A 16,575-nucleotide genomic window follows, 5' to 3' on the forward strand; every position below is an offset into this window, starting at 1 on the left:
CAGCAGGAATAGGAAAAAAGCCATATGATTTACAGGAAGGTATAAACATATAACATCTCACAACAGTCTCCTAACCTGCTGAGTTGCCTCTGCAATATTCTGCTCTAGGATTCCCTGCTATTCCAGAAACCACCAAACAGTTCTGGCCTGCACACCCCCTGTTATCGGGGCTCAGTGGGTACATTAATGAGACTTTTGTAGTGATCAGCACTTGATAAACATAGTTATGATCTGTTTGGAGTTCATTGCTTTGACAGTCAAAATAATCATTTTCTGTAGCATCTGAAATAAAAGCATATTGCAAAATTGGACAATATGACCACATATACACACAATAAAATCAGAAACAATGGTGAAACGTTTGTAAAAACAGCAGTTAGTTTCAGTTAGCAAAACACAATTACCATATGTTTCCAATGCCTTTCATAGTCTGATAGTGTTTTCAAACCAGTTTCAAAAAGACCTTTGCAAACAGTATTTCTACCAATTACATCTGGCAAGCGATGTGTTCAAGTTCCTGACTTGAATACTGCTCTCAAATGCTGGCTTCACCACTTACCCAAAGTGAGTGCTCCTGGGCTAACTCTTTATCACTCCATGCCTTATCTGCTAAAATTATAAGTCTATACAAGTTATTCAGCTCACACTGTCTTCTACTTCAGAAAAAGCCTCACTCCTAATATCGACACAAAGGTACATAGGGAATCACAATGTATGTGTCTACAACCTTACGCATTGCAACATGTTTTTAATTTAACTTCCCATGACATCTTTGCCTACTAAAGATTCATTATGTGATATCACTGATGTCACTATTTATGCAAATTAGGGGGGCCCACACCTCTTTTCCAGCCAAGCGCCACGCAAATCCTCAGGCCGGCCCTGCTCCCAAATGTGACAATCTGCACAATTCTGTTAAAAGGTCATGCCTTTTCAGTCCAATTACCTTACAAATTCCACATGTTATCATTGTCCGTATGCTGAGTATTACCATGCTGCATTCAAGTCTGGAAGTGGCAGGGCTTCCACGTGGACATTTTGAGGCAGTTCTGCCTTTTCAGACAGCTGGACTTGCGTTCTGGAACTTGTGGTTCAGTTTATTTTTAGTTTGGGCTATTAGGTTTCGCCTGCGACACCCATAAACTGAAACTATTCAATATGAGTGCACATAGTGAGGAATGACATGTGAGGAGGGAGGTGTTGTTTGGTTGGTTATGTGCCGACCCATTGCCCGCCCATGGCTACACTAATCCCTATGGCCATTCCCACCTATGCCTGCCACTGCCCACCCAAAACACCTCTTCATTGGAACTCGTTGAGCTCACTTTAATCAAGTCTTCTCATCAACCTGTGCGCTCAAAGTGCCTGCCAATGTTTTTCAAAGCATTCTGCTGAGAGTTACTGACTTAACTGGAGTTGTAAACACACCCCGGGTGTAATAAAAATGCCTTACCAGACTGTCCTTCAGTCACTCGATTTCAAGCACTCTGGGTGTTTTTCACTAAAGTCCTGTTGAAAAAAGAATTGGCAAAGCCACTGAAGTGCTGTTGAAAATGAGCATTGGCACAGTCAACGTTTTTGAGTTGTGCATAGTTTTTAAGCTTTTTCCAGGCATTGACGATCGCACCATGTTGCATCTGCTACCAACACGGTGGTGCTTCGCAAGTGCCTTTCCCATGCCTACACAAAAGCCCAAACTGTTGGCATTGCCAATGTGTATTGTATTTTATCACTTATGACAGAGTGGATGCTTGTGCTTCAAAGCTGATGATTTCACCTTGATGATGAGTTCCTATATCCCCTGAACAAGAGCCCCACAGGTGCTTCAGGATAGTGTGTGCGGAATAAAGGGGGTCTGTTGCCCTTCCTGCAGCCCCCTCCGAGTACTCCGCACTGGTGTCGAGTCGGGCCACAAAGCCCCATAGGTGTTCAGCTGTGCGATGGTTCAAAAAATCGTTCAGGTAGCACATGTCGAAGGCACTTTCAGAAGCACCTCTCGATATTTAGTGGTGGAGTAAATTGCAGCGCTGCAGTTAGTCATGAGGTGCTTCCTATTAGGACGAGACTGATTCTCCCTGTTGCTCAGATGGGCCAAACATCTTGGCATATATGTATGTATGGGAAGGAACTGGACGCTTTATCTAGAGGGCACACCCATGCAGTGACAACAAAAGGTGTGGGGTAGCAGACGAGGGAAAGGCAGGAGGAATGTACGCAGAGCAATTTTCAGTGCCCATTTTTGCATATTAAAATAAAAGGGTTCGTGGTCATAGGACAGCCCAATACAAGTTCCCATTTTCCCCGATGCCGAGCCCAGCTTTCAATTACCCCTGAGATTAATAGGGGGCACAGTGTTAACTGAAAAATAACTCACATTGAGTGAGTTTTCTGAACAGCAAGCCCTGCAGCTGTGTTGGGTTTTGTGTTTTTAAGACGACTTGATCCTCTTACAAAAATCCTTTTTTTAAATATACTTTTCTAGTTTATTATTTTCATTTTTTTGATCAGACAATCACCTGCATGCAGTGATTAGGAGTCACCAGGGTGATTAAACGTACAAGAAATCCCGATGACCCTTCCTACCACATGTCAGTAGATGCAGACCGGTTTGATCTACGAGATTTAATTACACTCTCATAGACACCCACATTTCCGGTGGCTGCTGCCCCCCCAACCCTTTTTTAGGCTGTCTGTTCCTAATAGTGAATGCGTCTAACTTCACAATTAACAGCACACATACACATTCTATAGAGCCATGGAGAGTCTCTTGACCTATCCCTCTTAGATAGGCGTTGCAACATCCGCCGTCTAAGGAAAGGCACCCCTGCTAGGGCCAGGGTGTTCTTACTGAGGGCCAGAACAGCTCATCATCTTGAGTTTTCCTTTGTGACTACCCCCAAGTAGCTACATCCACCTGCTCTGACATTTTTGCAGACACACATTCTTTCTCCCAAAGAACCGTCCTTTTGTGTACATGACCTATTTTCAATCCAGTTGTTAACACACATCAATACCAATGTGTAATTAATTATGGGTATGCGTTACATCACCTGAAATTGATCCGTGTGTTTTTTTGGTGCACATTTATTAGTAATTCCTGGTATCTTGAACCAGGCATACATTCATTATAAAAAACTTCAGAGGTTTTATCGGGGGCACCTGCCACCTAATTAAGCCTGCACAGGTGGAGATGTGAAGTAGGCTTTACACTTGAAGCGTGGGGTCTGCACAGTTGGCGCCTGGATGTTTAATGTGCATACTTTAACCCGTGCTTGTGTCAGCTGGGGACGTGAACTCAGAGACCCAGTGCTCCACACCTAATACACAGGTCAGCACCATTATAGGTCGAGCGCATACAATAGGAGTTTACTCATGAATGTGAACGGGTCTGTGAAGAGTAAAGCTTGGTTACATAGACACTGCACGGCAACAGAAAAATACAAAGAGAATAGATGCGTGGATGGGGAAAATGAAACAACACTGTATCAGAGTGATGTGATGTGTGTTTTACCTATATGCATCCCTGATATGCACAACGACTACATTGCATGATAATGAATTCAAACCTGTTTGCACATCCGGTTCGTGAACACTGCAGTTTTTACGGAAGCAATTTTAGGGCATATATCTTAATGCATGTTTACTATTCCAGACACTAAAAAGATGGGAGGGGTGTTTTTAAAAACAATGCGAGTGCAAGATCCACCATCTGTGCAGTTTGCAGCAAATAACAGAAAGGGGCCACCAAAAAGCCAATAAGCAACACAATATTGGCCTTACCCATCTCAGCCATTCAATAACTTAATAGTTGCAATCTACTTTTGTGGAGGAAGGTGTATTAAAGAAAAAGGTGTTTAAGCATCAACATTAGCTCACTGAAGCGATTTTGTGTGAAAAAAGAACACACATTACAAATCACATGCACCACTGGTTACATAGGTTCTCAGCCATGATAGTTGTATGATAAAAGGGGTGCACATGCATTTCCCCTCCCAAATCACAAAATAACTATGCCACAAAAGGTAATTCGTCATAAAGAGAACATAGACAGAGGACTGAAGGAGCTGATCTGTTGGTGCATTTTTCTCATGACTCCCCGTCGGAGCCAACATGGCGGCGTCAGAAGGATCTCTAACTCAACATATCTTCTGCTGCACTTATCTTCCGCTCGGCTTCTCTCGTGTTTAGTCGATCATTTGCGCACATTCTACTGGACAGGCAAGGTGCATGTAGATGTGGATGAATGCCTAAGTTTTCGCATTCATTGCTATAGCTTCCTGTATCCGCTCTAAGAATTGGCAGCACAAGCACACTCTGGTCCCTGGAGGCGCAGAAATGTAATTACGTTGTTCTCGTGCGCATGATTACACAATGAGATGGGTTGGCTGGCAGAGTCCAGCAGAGTGGGATTATGAAGGTTCTACCCAACCAGCAGCTGCAGCCATTTAATGAATTTCCTTCACACAAATGTGCAAACATCATCATGGGCGAAAAGGGTCCTTAGGTGCATGTTGCAGCCTTTTCAGAATCTGTTCGTGAATTCCCACAAGGCGCACCTTTGGCAACTAAGGACCACAGACCAAAACACTACATTTTTCATACTAATTACTGACTCTGTGACATGTGGTTTGTGCAGCAATAAAAACGTGTTGTAAGACACTGGCACATTGTAAAGTGAATGGACTGTTACCATTTACAAGAGATATCAAAACGAATGTGTAAGCAAACTGGATGAAGTTCCCATGGGCCGCATTACCTAAAGGACTGCAATGGTGCAATCCATCTTCCAAATGCATTAAATAATTCCCTTCTTTTGCCGTTTTTAGATCTGTTTGTGTGCTTTTGCACTTTTCTGCCCGGATTAATATAAATGGTCAAGAAATGCGAAGCCATGCAAGAAATGTAGCAACCTAATTTTGAGCTATTTCTGCACTTGTGGGCTAATTACGTAGCACGTATTGCAACAAATACGTGTTCCTCCCTTTAAAACAATCGTATATGATTTCAGCCTTGAAGTAAAACCTGTCATATAATGAGCTGGGGGGGTGGCGGTCGGGGTACCGTGCAATGTAATGACCAGTGTGGCTTACCACTCACTTGCTCATGTCACAGTTTGTCTCTAGATGTTCCCCAAAGTCACCTTGCTAAATAACAGGATAGTGCGGTCTCAACACTAACAGAGCAGGGGGGAAGCCACTACAATGTTTGGGATAGAGCAGAGCACACCAGAAATGCACATTGCCCCCATAAGAATATGAGGAAGATATGTCCTTCACTCTCCGATCTTACTCTACTTTCAGCAGCAAGATGGCGGCAAGATAGCAGATTCCCTGCTTCTCTCCTCCAACCTATTTCCCACCTCTACCCTCCCCCCACTTTCACTCTTCTGCACTCCCAGTGTTCATCATCAAGGGTCTCTGATGTTTCATTTTTGGCCTTCTACCTCCCGGGAGGTCTCGAGATCTTCGGTTACCCCATATTGCATCCATCGCCGGATCCATGGGTGAAGGACATGGGGGTGCGAGGGGGGACAAATCGCCCCCACAATTTTAACTGGGGGGGATGTAATGTCATTTATCCCCCCAGAATATGTGTTTGGTGTGTTGTGCAGAGATCTGTTTTTGCAGTAGGGGGAGGGGCTGCTTACTATGTAAGCTTCCCTCTTCCCCCCTGGACCTCAAAGCATGGGGGCAATACCCTGGGGGCAGATGGGTGATCATCAAAGTTGGAGAATGTTGCCCAGCATGTGTCACTTTCTCTGCGGAGTGAATTGTGCCCACCCCGAGGAAGAAGTGTGAAAAACCCACAAGGGCACTGTGCCCTGCTCTTTCTGTGTGTGTCTTCCCCACAGGGCGACAGATGCCGACTCAGACATGGGTAAGTCTCAGGTGGCAAGCCTGTACCCTAGTTGATGTGGTAAAGGATTCCAGACTTCTGAGGCTGATAACATTAGTAGCATTGAGTTACATGCCACCTGACAGGTATGTGTGATAAAGTTGCAAAGCAGAGCTGTTAGTGGGCTAAAGCAGGAGGCAATGTCTGCCCACCCTCAAAGGGTACGTACAACCAAAAGTAATAGGCCCCTGCCCCCATCATGGCTGTAGGGGCCAGGCTCCAAACCAGGGCAAGAATGCCCTCCATTCATCCATGCCAATGAATGGGGTACCCCTCGTGCTCCAAGAACCCTGTTGAGCAACCTCTGTGCTTTCCAGGTGATACTAATGTAATTTAAAGCCAGAAGTCTAAAAGGTAATCGCTTAATTGCAGCTGGAAATTAGCTCCTGGCATGATCAAAATGTCTTAACCAAGTGTGACATCACCCCCTTCATTTATAAGCAATATGTGTGTTCTTGTGTTTCTTCATCCACTGAATTACTGTTAGAAACAAAGGCAAGAGTTGTGTCTCTTGTGTAGGCATTAGGAAGGCAGTTGCCAGCCTCTGGCATAATATGCCCATGTCCTTCCAATATTGGCTAGCTGTTGCACTCTCATGGCCAGGTAGAACCATCATGGCAGTGACTGGCAAATGCCTTTCCCCTGCAGACAGAAAAGCGGAAATAAGGGGCCAATTCAAGACACGGAACAAATAGAAGTTAAGACAGACTGCAGCTGCCATTGGTGTGTTAGGGAGAATATGTTGAATGTTCAAGCTAGGAGGTATGTATTAAGCAAGCAATCAGTGAGACAAGGGAGAGGCAAAGAAAGACCAGAGGGGCTTTTTGAATAATGTAACAGGGCAGAGGACCCATGATCTGCCATCCTAGTAACATATGAGAGAATCAAATAGATCAGGCTTTGCAGCAAATGTTAAACGAGAAAGCAACAGAGTCCAGCTCTGCATTCAGAATAACAAAGGCAAAGAAAGGCTAGGCTCTGAAGCCAGCATGAGATGGAATAAGAGGGACCAGGCTCATCGTGAGAGGCTGGCCCGGCACTCGCAGGGGCGCTAGAGGGGCAGCCCACATAGCGGGCTGCCCCTCTGGCCACCCCCCTGGGTCCACATACACCCCACCTACTAGGCAGCCCCCGGGTCCGACACATCTGGCCATGGACCTGGGGAGTGGTTATAAGAGGGTGGGCTTGCAATCGCTCATCCTCTTTGTTTGCCCCCCGCCCAGAGGACAGTCAAAGCAGCAACATCACACACCTGGTCCCTCTACTCCCACAACAGGGCTTACTCAGAGGTTAAAACAAGATTTCCTCTTTCTTTGAAACCCCCATCTTTCCATTCCAAGAGACACACACGCCTCCTTGCCCCACACAAAAAAGTAGCAACTTGCAGTTGGTAGAAAAGGCTTCAACTTCTTTATTTGGCAGGAGTCCACTTAAAGGTGATCTGCCTCTTAACGAGCTGGCGTCCTAGCTGTAGCCCACTGGAAGTATTTGTTATTTCCTCTCTCTTACCATGAGCTCATAGTCAGATGAAAAATCCAGAAATGCAACATACAAAGAAATGTTCTTTGCTGCTGCATCCTTTAAATTTCTTCTGTTTTCTTTTCTTCTTTTCTCTTGTTTTATACAGTGATATTTGACATTCAATGCGTACTGCTATTTCAATTCTAATTTTGTATAAAGTCGAGTTCTTTGACTAAAACACAATATATAAATGAAGCAAAGTCTCCAAGATGTCCCCTGTCCCCCCCAGATTTTATGTGTCTCCTACGCCCCTGGCCGGATCCCATGTACATGGGAGAAGGGTCTAAGTAGACCAGCAGGAGCCCACTCTGGTCCTCAATGTGGGGCCGTGGTACTCCTGGGTATATCCTGATGTGAACACTAAAGAAGGACTTCACCTCTTTCTGAGAGAGAAGAGTTGTCTCTCTCCCATAGCAGACATCTAGGAATAGGTTTCTCAATTCCTCTGAATAGTTATTTACATCTCCTCTCTCTCCGGGGACTACCTCCGCTGTCCATCACTCCACTTCTGATGTTTTCCTTGAGCTGCCCCTATGAAGCTGGACTCTATTTCTTCCTTCCTTCTGGATGTCACGATCCCTCATCATGCGGTCCCCAAGGCACTCCCCCATCCCCCGTCTCGCCCTTCCCTCTCTTCCCCCCTTCCCCGGGACTCACGTGGACTCTCGCACGTCTTGCGAGCGCACCCGCGCCTGGTCCGTAACAGGACGGCTGTCAAGTTACGGCCGTTCCTACATTGGCAATTGCCTTGGCGCCTAGGATCGCGAAGGGCTAGCCCTGAGCTTCCGCGTCGCGGGACTGTAAGGTCACGTGATGCTCTTGCCCGATCACGTGACCCAGCCGCGCATCACGTGACCAGAAGCGCGAGTACTTAAACTCGGAAACCCGGGTACTCATTGCTTCACAGCTGTGCTCTGCATTCTCTTTGGCGTTACGAACCTTGAATCACCTTTGGATCACTCACGGAATTGACCTGGCTTGCTTTACTGGACTCTTGTTGGATTTGCCCCTTTTGATTCGTTTGCACAGTGATACACGGCTCTCGACCACGGACTGTTATTGGACTGCCTCCTGGATCACCCTCTTGTACCTTGTACCTTGGCTCTTTGGACTTCTTGCCTCACAGCTCCACAGCTCCACAGCTCCTGCTAACAGGTGAACTACTGAGATTTACTCCTCTTGGGGGTACCTCCGTCCACGTGGGTCCCGGACCTCTCCACTAGGTTCACTACCTCTTCCTTGACCCTGATTGGTAAGACCTTTCCGTTTTTCTTAAACACTCTGGTTACTGTTTCTTGCTTGGTACTTAATCCCCATTTTCTTGCAGCAGTGTGGGGTCCCAGAGGTTCGCGGTCCCGGACTTGAACATCTTCGCCTGTGGCCTCAACGGCTGCACAGAGAGTGGCTTTAAGTTCTCTCTGTGCGGCATTTGGGGACGGAGGCCTCTTCTGCCTACACGACACTCAAGTCACAACAGACTGTGAAGCCTATTGTCGTGTAGGCAATGGAGGGAAACGCTGAAGACCCCATGACTGCTATAGTCCAAGCCATTACAGTGCTACGAGCCGATATGGCAGCAGCCAACATGGCTATTCATCAACATCTGGACAACATAGAAAGTGTCAGACACCCTTTACCCCCAGATGCAGAATTCGGAGACACACCCTCTGTTTCCCGACCCGTTCCACCTCCGATTCTCCCACCTCAGAACCCCGTTCCCGTGGTACTACCTACTCCTTTCCCATTGGCGGCCCCTGAGAGATACCATGGGGATCCCAAGAAATTCAGGACCTTCCTAAACCAATGCAAGTTGCATTTCCTGTGCCGACCTCAGGCTTTCCCAGATTCCACCACAAAAGCAGCATTCACCCTTTCTCATTTGGCTGGGATAGCCGCTGCATGGGCCAACCCCTTGTTGGAGAACGACAACCCGGCCTTATATGACTTCTAACTCCTCGTCACCGAGATGTCCAGGGTTTTTGATACTAGACACAAGGTCCAGTCTCGAGATCTGGAACTTCTGGATTTGTGCCAGGGTAGGGGTTCCCTCATTGAATACATAAGCCGTTTTAACCAGCTCTCCGCTGAAACTTCTTGGCCCGAGGTCAAGAAGGCAGTAGTCTTCTATAGGGGTCTCAGTAATCCCATGAAGGATGCCTTATCAGTAGTACCCTCATTACCCACTGCATTCCAGGATCTGGTTGACTTGACACTCCAGGTGGACGCACGTAGGTCCGAAAGAAGAGCGGAAGCAGGTTTCGCTCAGTCCTCCACATCTCACACGGCAGTTCCTTCCTCTGACTCCTCCCAAGAACCCATGCAGATCGGGGGCGTCAGGAGCCCGATATCTCCTCTAGAAAGGGAACGTAGGAGGGTAGATAACGCTTGCTACTACTGTGGCACCTTAGGTCACTTTGTTAAGGAATGCCCACGCCGTCCCAAACACAAGCCACAGGGTTTTCAGATAGCTCCATCATAGTACCGGGGACGGGATCGAGCTATACCACGTACACCCCGAACCCAACACCCTCTTTCGGGCGTATCCGGCCCATTCATGTACAAGCCACTCTACAGCCCACAGCGTCCATTTCGCATCCTGTTACTCTGATAATCGACTCAGGGGCAACAGGTAACTTTATCGACATTTCCTTGGCCCGTTTGTTAAACCTGCCTCTCTTGACCAAGAGCAGGCCTGAACCGGTACAGGCTGTAGATGGCTCTTCTTTGATTTCGGGCCCAGTAAAACAACAAACAGACCCTTTGCTATTGACCATACAATCCAGATACAGGGAGACCATAAGTTTTGATCTTATCACCATGCCACAGTTTGGGCTCATTCTGGGAATCCCTTGGCTTCAGGAACATAACCCCCTCATTGATTGGAAATCGGGTTTGGTTCACTTTAAGTCGGACGTCTGCCAACATTTCTGTCTTCCCACAGACGCACCCAGCGACAATCCTGCCCAGGCTATAGCTCGTCTTACAGTGCAGGACCCTATATGCATCCCTGATATGCACAACGACTACATTGCATGATAATGAATTCAAACCTGTTTGTACATCCGGTTCGTGAACACTGCAGTTTTTACGGAAGCAATTTTAGGGCATATATCTTAATGCATGTTTACTATTCCAGACACTAAAATGATGGGAGGACCCGCAAGAAATACCATCAGAACACGTAGTTGGGTTAGTGTTGCAAGACGTTCCCCAGGTATACCAAGATTTTGCAACTGTGTTTGATCATGGTTCCTCTGAAACACTGCCTCCACATCGTCCGTACGATTGCCCCATCGATCTACTCCCTGACACAGTGATTCCCACAGGGCGGATCTATTCCCTCTCACCATCCGAGGAAACGACTCTCAAGGAGTACATTAGGAAGGCCTTAAGCCTAGGGCACATACGACCATCCACCTCGCCTGCAGCAAGCCCTATCTTTTTTGTGCCGAAAAAGGAAGGCGATCTACGCCCATGTGTTGATTATAGACGCCTGAATGCCATCACGAGGAAGGATCGGTACCCTATTCCCCTCATCACGCCCTTGCTGGACCGACTCACACACGCTACCATTTTCACCAAACTGACCTCCGCGGAGCCTACAACCTGGTCCGCGTCCGTTCCGGGGACGAATGGAAAACCGCTTTCTGTACCCGGTACGGCTTATATGAATATACTGTCATGCCTTTTGGGTTGTGTAATGCCCCGGCGACCTTCCAGAGGTTTATGAATGACATCCTGAGTGATATCTTAGATGTCTACGTCGTGGTTTACCTCGACGACATCTTAATCTTTTCTCAGTCTCTGGAAGAGCATGTGCGACATGTTCGTGAGGTATTATCACGCTTACACAAAAACTCGCTATATGCCAAACCGGAAAAGTGCCTCTTCCATGTTGATAACGTTGATTTCCTCGGGTTCTGTATCACTCCCGGGGGGTTGTCCATGAACCACTCCAAAGTTAAAGCGGTTTTGGATTGGCCTATTCTTACGAACCTGAAAGCTCTTCAGTCCTTTTTGGGTTTTGCGAATTTCTACAGGAGATTCATCTCTGGTTTCTCTTCTATCGTGTCTCCCCTCACCACATTAACCAGTCCTAAAGTTCCCTTTCTTTGGTCTGATACACAACAGAAGGCCTTTGATTCGCTTAAGACTGCTTTCACCACAGCCCCTGTCCTTCAGCATCCCGACTCAGAACTCCCTTTTATCGTGGAAGCCGACGCCTCCTCCTTCGCTCTTGGTGCCGTCTTGTCCCAAGCTTGTCAGGCCACGGGTCATCTGCACCCGGTTGCATTTCATTCCCGCAAATTTACCACCCCCGAGTCACACTACACCGTGACCGAGAAGGAGTTATTAGCAGTTATGGACGCATTCCTCGTGTGGCGATACCACCTCTTGGGCGCCAAGCATCGAGTCACAGTGTTCACTGATCACCAAAATCCGCAGGATTTGGCATCCCTGAAATGTCTTAACAGCCAACAGGTGAGGTGGCACCTTTTCTTCGCAGCATTCGACTTCCAAATCCGACATCGGGCTGGTTCTGCACACGGCAAAGCCGATGCGTTGTCCCGCTCTCCCGGGGGGGTTTCTCTGCCGGTATTCCCTGACACAATGCTAGACGACACCAAGGTTATTTGTCTATGTACCCCCTCAGTGCCCTTAGTGGACGCGGTACGCAAGTGGGTGTCCTTGCATCCCGACCAGCTATCAGAGTGGGATCCGGTATTCCAGGATGGTCTCCCGTTTGTGCTGAATCGCCTATTCTTGCCCACTGCCGATACACGCAATATGGCCATGGAATGGTCGCACGATGCTCCTGTGAATGGTCATCCTGGCCAACGCCGTACGTTATCCCTCCTGAAGCGCTGGTGTTGGTGGCCGGGCATGAAGAGGGACGTGGATTGCTACGTCAATACATGCACCATATGTACACAATGCAAAACCAGTAGGGGACGCCCATTAGGCCTGCTTCTCCCTTTACCAGTACCCCCGAAACCATGGCATACAGTAACCATGGATTTTGTTACAGAACTTCCTCGAGTACAGGGTTCCGACACTATTTGGGTGGTGGTAGATTCCTTCTCAAAAATGGCACGCTTCATCCCCTGTAAGGGTATCCCCTCTGCTTCCGTCCTGGCCACCCTGTTCTTTGATACTGTCTTTTGTTTCTTTGGGTTGCCCTCTGTTCTTATCTCAGATCGGGGTTCTCAATTCACTTCTCGCTTCTGGCGCGCTCTGACCAGATTGACGGGTATTGATGTCCGGTTCTCTTCAGCCTACCACCCATAGACGGATGGTCAGACCAAAAGGACGAATCAGACGATGGAGCAATATCTCCACTGTTTGATCCTGCAACAGCAGTGTTCTTGGTTGCGTGCTCTCCGACACGCTGAATTCGCTTACAACAATGCGGTTCATGCATCCACTGTGTTCTCCCCCTTCTATGTACTCTATGGCCAACATCCCCGCACGCTACCGGTCCCTGACCTTGCGGCCTCCACTAATCCGGCCGCTAGTGCCTGTCTTAGGGATTTGTCCTCTATCCATGCCCAAACAGCATTACATCTCTGTGAGGCCCAGTCATCCATGAAGGTCCAGGCTGATAAGAAGCGGCTGTTGGCTCCGACTTTCTCGGTGGGTTCCCGGGTGTGGCTTTCTACCCGTCACTTGAGGTTAGTGGGTTGCAGGAAGCTGTTGCCCTGTTTTGTGGGTCCCTATGTGGTCTCCCGGGTTATCAACCCTGTCTGGTACTGCCTGGTTCTCCCGGGTTCTTGGAGGGTTCACCCTGTGTTTCATGTCTCCCTTCTCAAGCCGTGTCCGGTACCTTCCCGCTTGCGCGCCTCTGCTGCCCCGGTGTCCTTGGCATCCCCAGACGAGTATGAGGTGTCCTCCATCCTGGGCTCCCGGGTCTGCAGGGGGCGCTTGCAATACCTGGTTGATTGGGTCGGTTATGGCCCGGAGGAGCGCTCTTGGGTTCCTGCTATTGATGTCCACGCTCCCCGGTTGGTGGCTCGCTTCCACCGGGATCACCCTTCCTGCCCACGGGGTCGTGGGCCCTTGGGGGGGGTTCTGTCACGATCCCTCATCATGCGGTCCCCAAGGCACTCCCCCATCCCCCGTCTCGCCCTTCCCTCTCTTCCCCCTTCCCCGGGACTCACGTGGACTCTCGCACGTCTTGCAAGCGCACCCGCGCCTGGTCCGTAACAGGACGGCTGTCAAGTTACGGCCGTTCCTACATTGGCAATTGCCTTGGCGCCTAGGATCGCGAAGGGCTAGCCCTGAGCTTCCGCATCGCGGGACTGTAAGGTCACGTGATGCTCTTGCCCGATCACGTGACCCAGCCGCGCATCACGTGACCAGAAGGGCGAGTATTTAAACTTGGAAACCCGGGTACTCGTTGCTTCACAGCTGTGCTCTGCATTCTGTTTGGCGTTACGAACCTTGAATCACCTTTGGATCACTCACGGAATCGACCTGGCTTGCTTTACTGGACTCTTCTTGGATTTGCCCCTTTGGATTCGTTTGCACAGTGATACACGGCTCTCGACCACGGACTGTTATTGGACTGCCTCCTGGATCACCCTCTTGTACCTTGTACCTTGGCTCTTTGGACTTCTTGCCTCACAGCTCCACAGCTCCACAGCTCCTGCTAACAGGTGAACTACTGAGATTTACTCCTCTTGGGGTACCTCCGTCCACGTGGGTCCCGGACCTCTCCACTAGGTTCACTACCTCTTCCTTGACCCTGATTGGTAAGACCTTTCCGTTTTTCTTAAACACTGTGGTTACTGTTTCTTGCTTGGTACTTAATCCCCATTTTCTTGCAGCAGTATGGGGTCCCAGAGGTTCGCGGACCCGGACTTGAACATCTTCGCCTGTGGCCTCAACGGCTGCACAGAGAGTGGCTTTAAGTTCTCTCTGTGCGGCATTTGGGGACGGAGGCCTCTTCTGCCTACACGACACTCAAGTCACAACACTGGACTCCTGGACTGTTCACTGTAATCTTATTTTCTGCACTCCTTCAACAGTCCCTCTGTATTCACTGCCCCAATTTGCCTTCTCTGATGGAAGATTTCTCCTGACTCTGGATTATTGGTTTGATTTGGATCTGCATTATATCTATCTTTGCTTCCACCTCTTCCCTTTTCCTTCTCCACTCTTCTCTTACTCCTCCTTCCCCTATTTCGCCTCCTGCCTGCTTAACGTCTTCATAGATTCTTCCTCCACAGGAGGCTCCTTCTCCTCCCCGCCTCCTCCTCTTCCAATCCCTCATCACTCCCCCCCACATGCTGCTACAACCAGAAACATTTACTTTTATAATGTGTGCTATAAAAGTATCCAAATAAATAAACTAATTACCTTGGGTATCTGTTAGTGAATTGGGCAAAAATAATTTGGAGGTAACTGTTGGGTCGGCGAGAGAGTGTGCTCTGCGCAAATAATCATTTTGTATTATGTTCTACATCAGTGATGTATCTGGCTTATATAACTTCCCTTATTGTTGGTATACTAAAATATTAATTTAAAACATTGTAACATACTGGATGAAGTGTATCCATTTTGCTTGGCTCCAAAGGCCCTTTTCTGTCTTTGGAAAGGCACTGAGTTGAAGATGTGGTGGCTTTGAGTTTCTATGTACAGACACAGGATGCATTCGTAATTACATCTCGGCATATTGATACATTGCTAACCCGCCGTTATCAGCTTCAGAGAGTGTGTCTAGTGGGAGCCCTGATCCTGTCCCACTAACGCAGGGGCATGCAACCTGGGGCTCGCCAGGTCTTATGGACAACATCTCCTATGATTCATCACGATTGGCTATGCTGGCTACGGTTTATGGCAGTTGGTGTTCAAAACAACAGAAGACACAAACATTGCAGACCCCTGAATTACACCCAATCTGTAGCAAGCTTTTTATAAGAGCCACAACCGTTTTTCCCTTCAGCAGTTATGATAAACCTTTCCAGCAGCCTGGCAGAAATGTCAAGCCTCTCGCACAGTATCCTGGGGCACAGTACCAATGAATGACACTACACTTTACTACCAGGCACTGACATTGCATGAACTCGATGTGTGGCTGCCTTTTATTAAAGTTCTGATGCTATCCACGTCACAGCGTTAATGTATGTACGAAAGCAAGCTAATTCACTAGTGCCATACAGAGTACCACTGTATGTTATATGACGTCATGTTACCTGAAATTCTAAATTGTGACAGCCACCAAAAAGGCATCTTGGTGCTCAAGTAACCTGGAACAGGACAAATGGCAGGACAACAAAATGAATATCCTACAGAGCGTCTGAAGAAGAGATACTTCCCAATAGCCCAGAATGGGTGTGGAAGCTGTTTCCATAACCTAGCCGCAGCCACTGCGAAGGCATGGCCACCGATACGAGAATATTTAAAACGGGGAACCTGAAAAAGAAAGGCATGTGGCGAGCAAAGGACTCGAGGCGGAACAAATAGACGGAATTCCAGCTGGAGATATTCTGCACCCTTACCATAGAAGGCACGATTAACTATACATAAACATTTTTTAAAGAATTTGTATAGGTACGGGAAGCCAGTGAAGTGATCGAAGAATTGGAGAATTATGAACTCCAAATGCAGATTGAGTTGCTACTCTGGCAGCAAAATCCTGAAGGACTTGAAGGCGTTGAATGAGATATACTTGCTGAGCCAGAGTGAGGGAAGCTACCAATGGGACCCTTAGGTGAGATGGCAGATAGGGAAGGACTTTTCGAAGCACCTTTAATTGTAAGTGACCTGATTGGCACACCTCACTTACTTGAGCTTCCGCCAAAAGAGAAGCTCAGATCTTAAAACCCAAATCCTTAACCATGGGAACCGGCACTGGGAATGGCCCAAGTGAGGCGGGCCAAAAAGATGGATAACAACAAGAGGTGGTGAAAAGAGGACCTACAACCAGCAACCCTGGCTTGTCACTGTTCAACTTCAGCCAATTACTACTCATCCTATTTCCCACTGATTCCAAGCAAGACTTCATCTAAGCACCAGTCTTAGCTAGAGCAAGATCTAAGCGTACAATGATCTGTGTATCAACCTCATATGAATAACAAAGGAAGCCATGGCAAAGAATGAGTTTCGCAAGAGGCTGAATATGAATATTGAACAGAATAGGAGAAATAGCAGAGCCCT

The sequence above is a fragment of the Ambystoma mexicanum genome, chromosome 10 (genome assembly GCF_040938575.1).
Source record: "Ambystoma mexicanum isolate Mex_15411 chromosome 10, UKY_AmexF1_1, whole genome shotgun sequence".
Taxonomy (NCBI): domain Eukaryota; kingdom Metazoa; phylum Chordata; class Amphibia; order Caudata; family Ambystomatidae; genus Ambystoma; species Ambystoma mexicanum.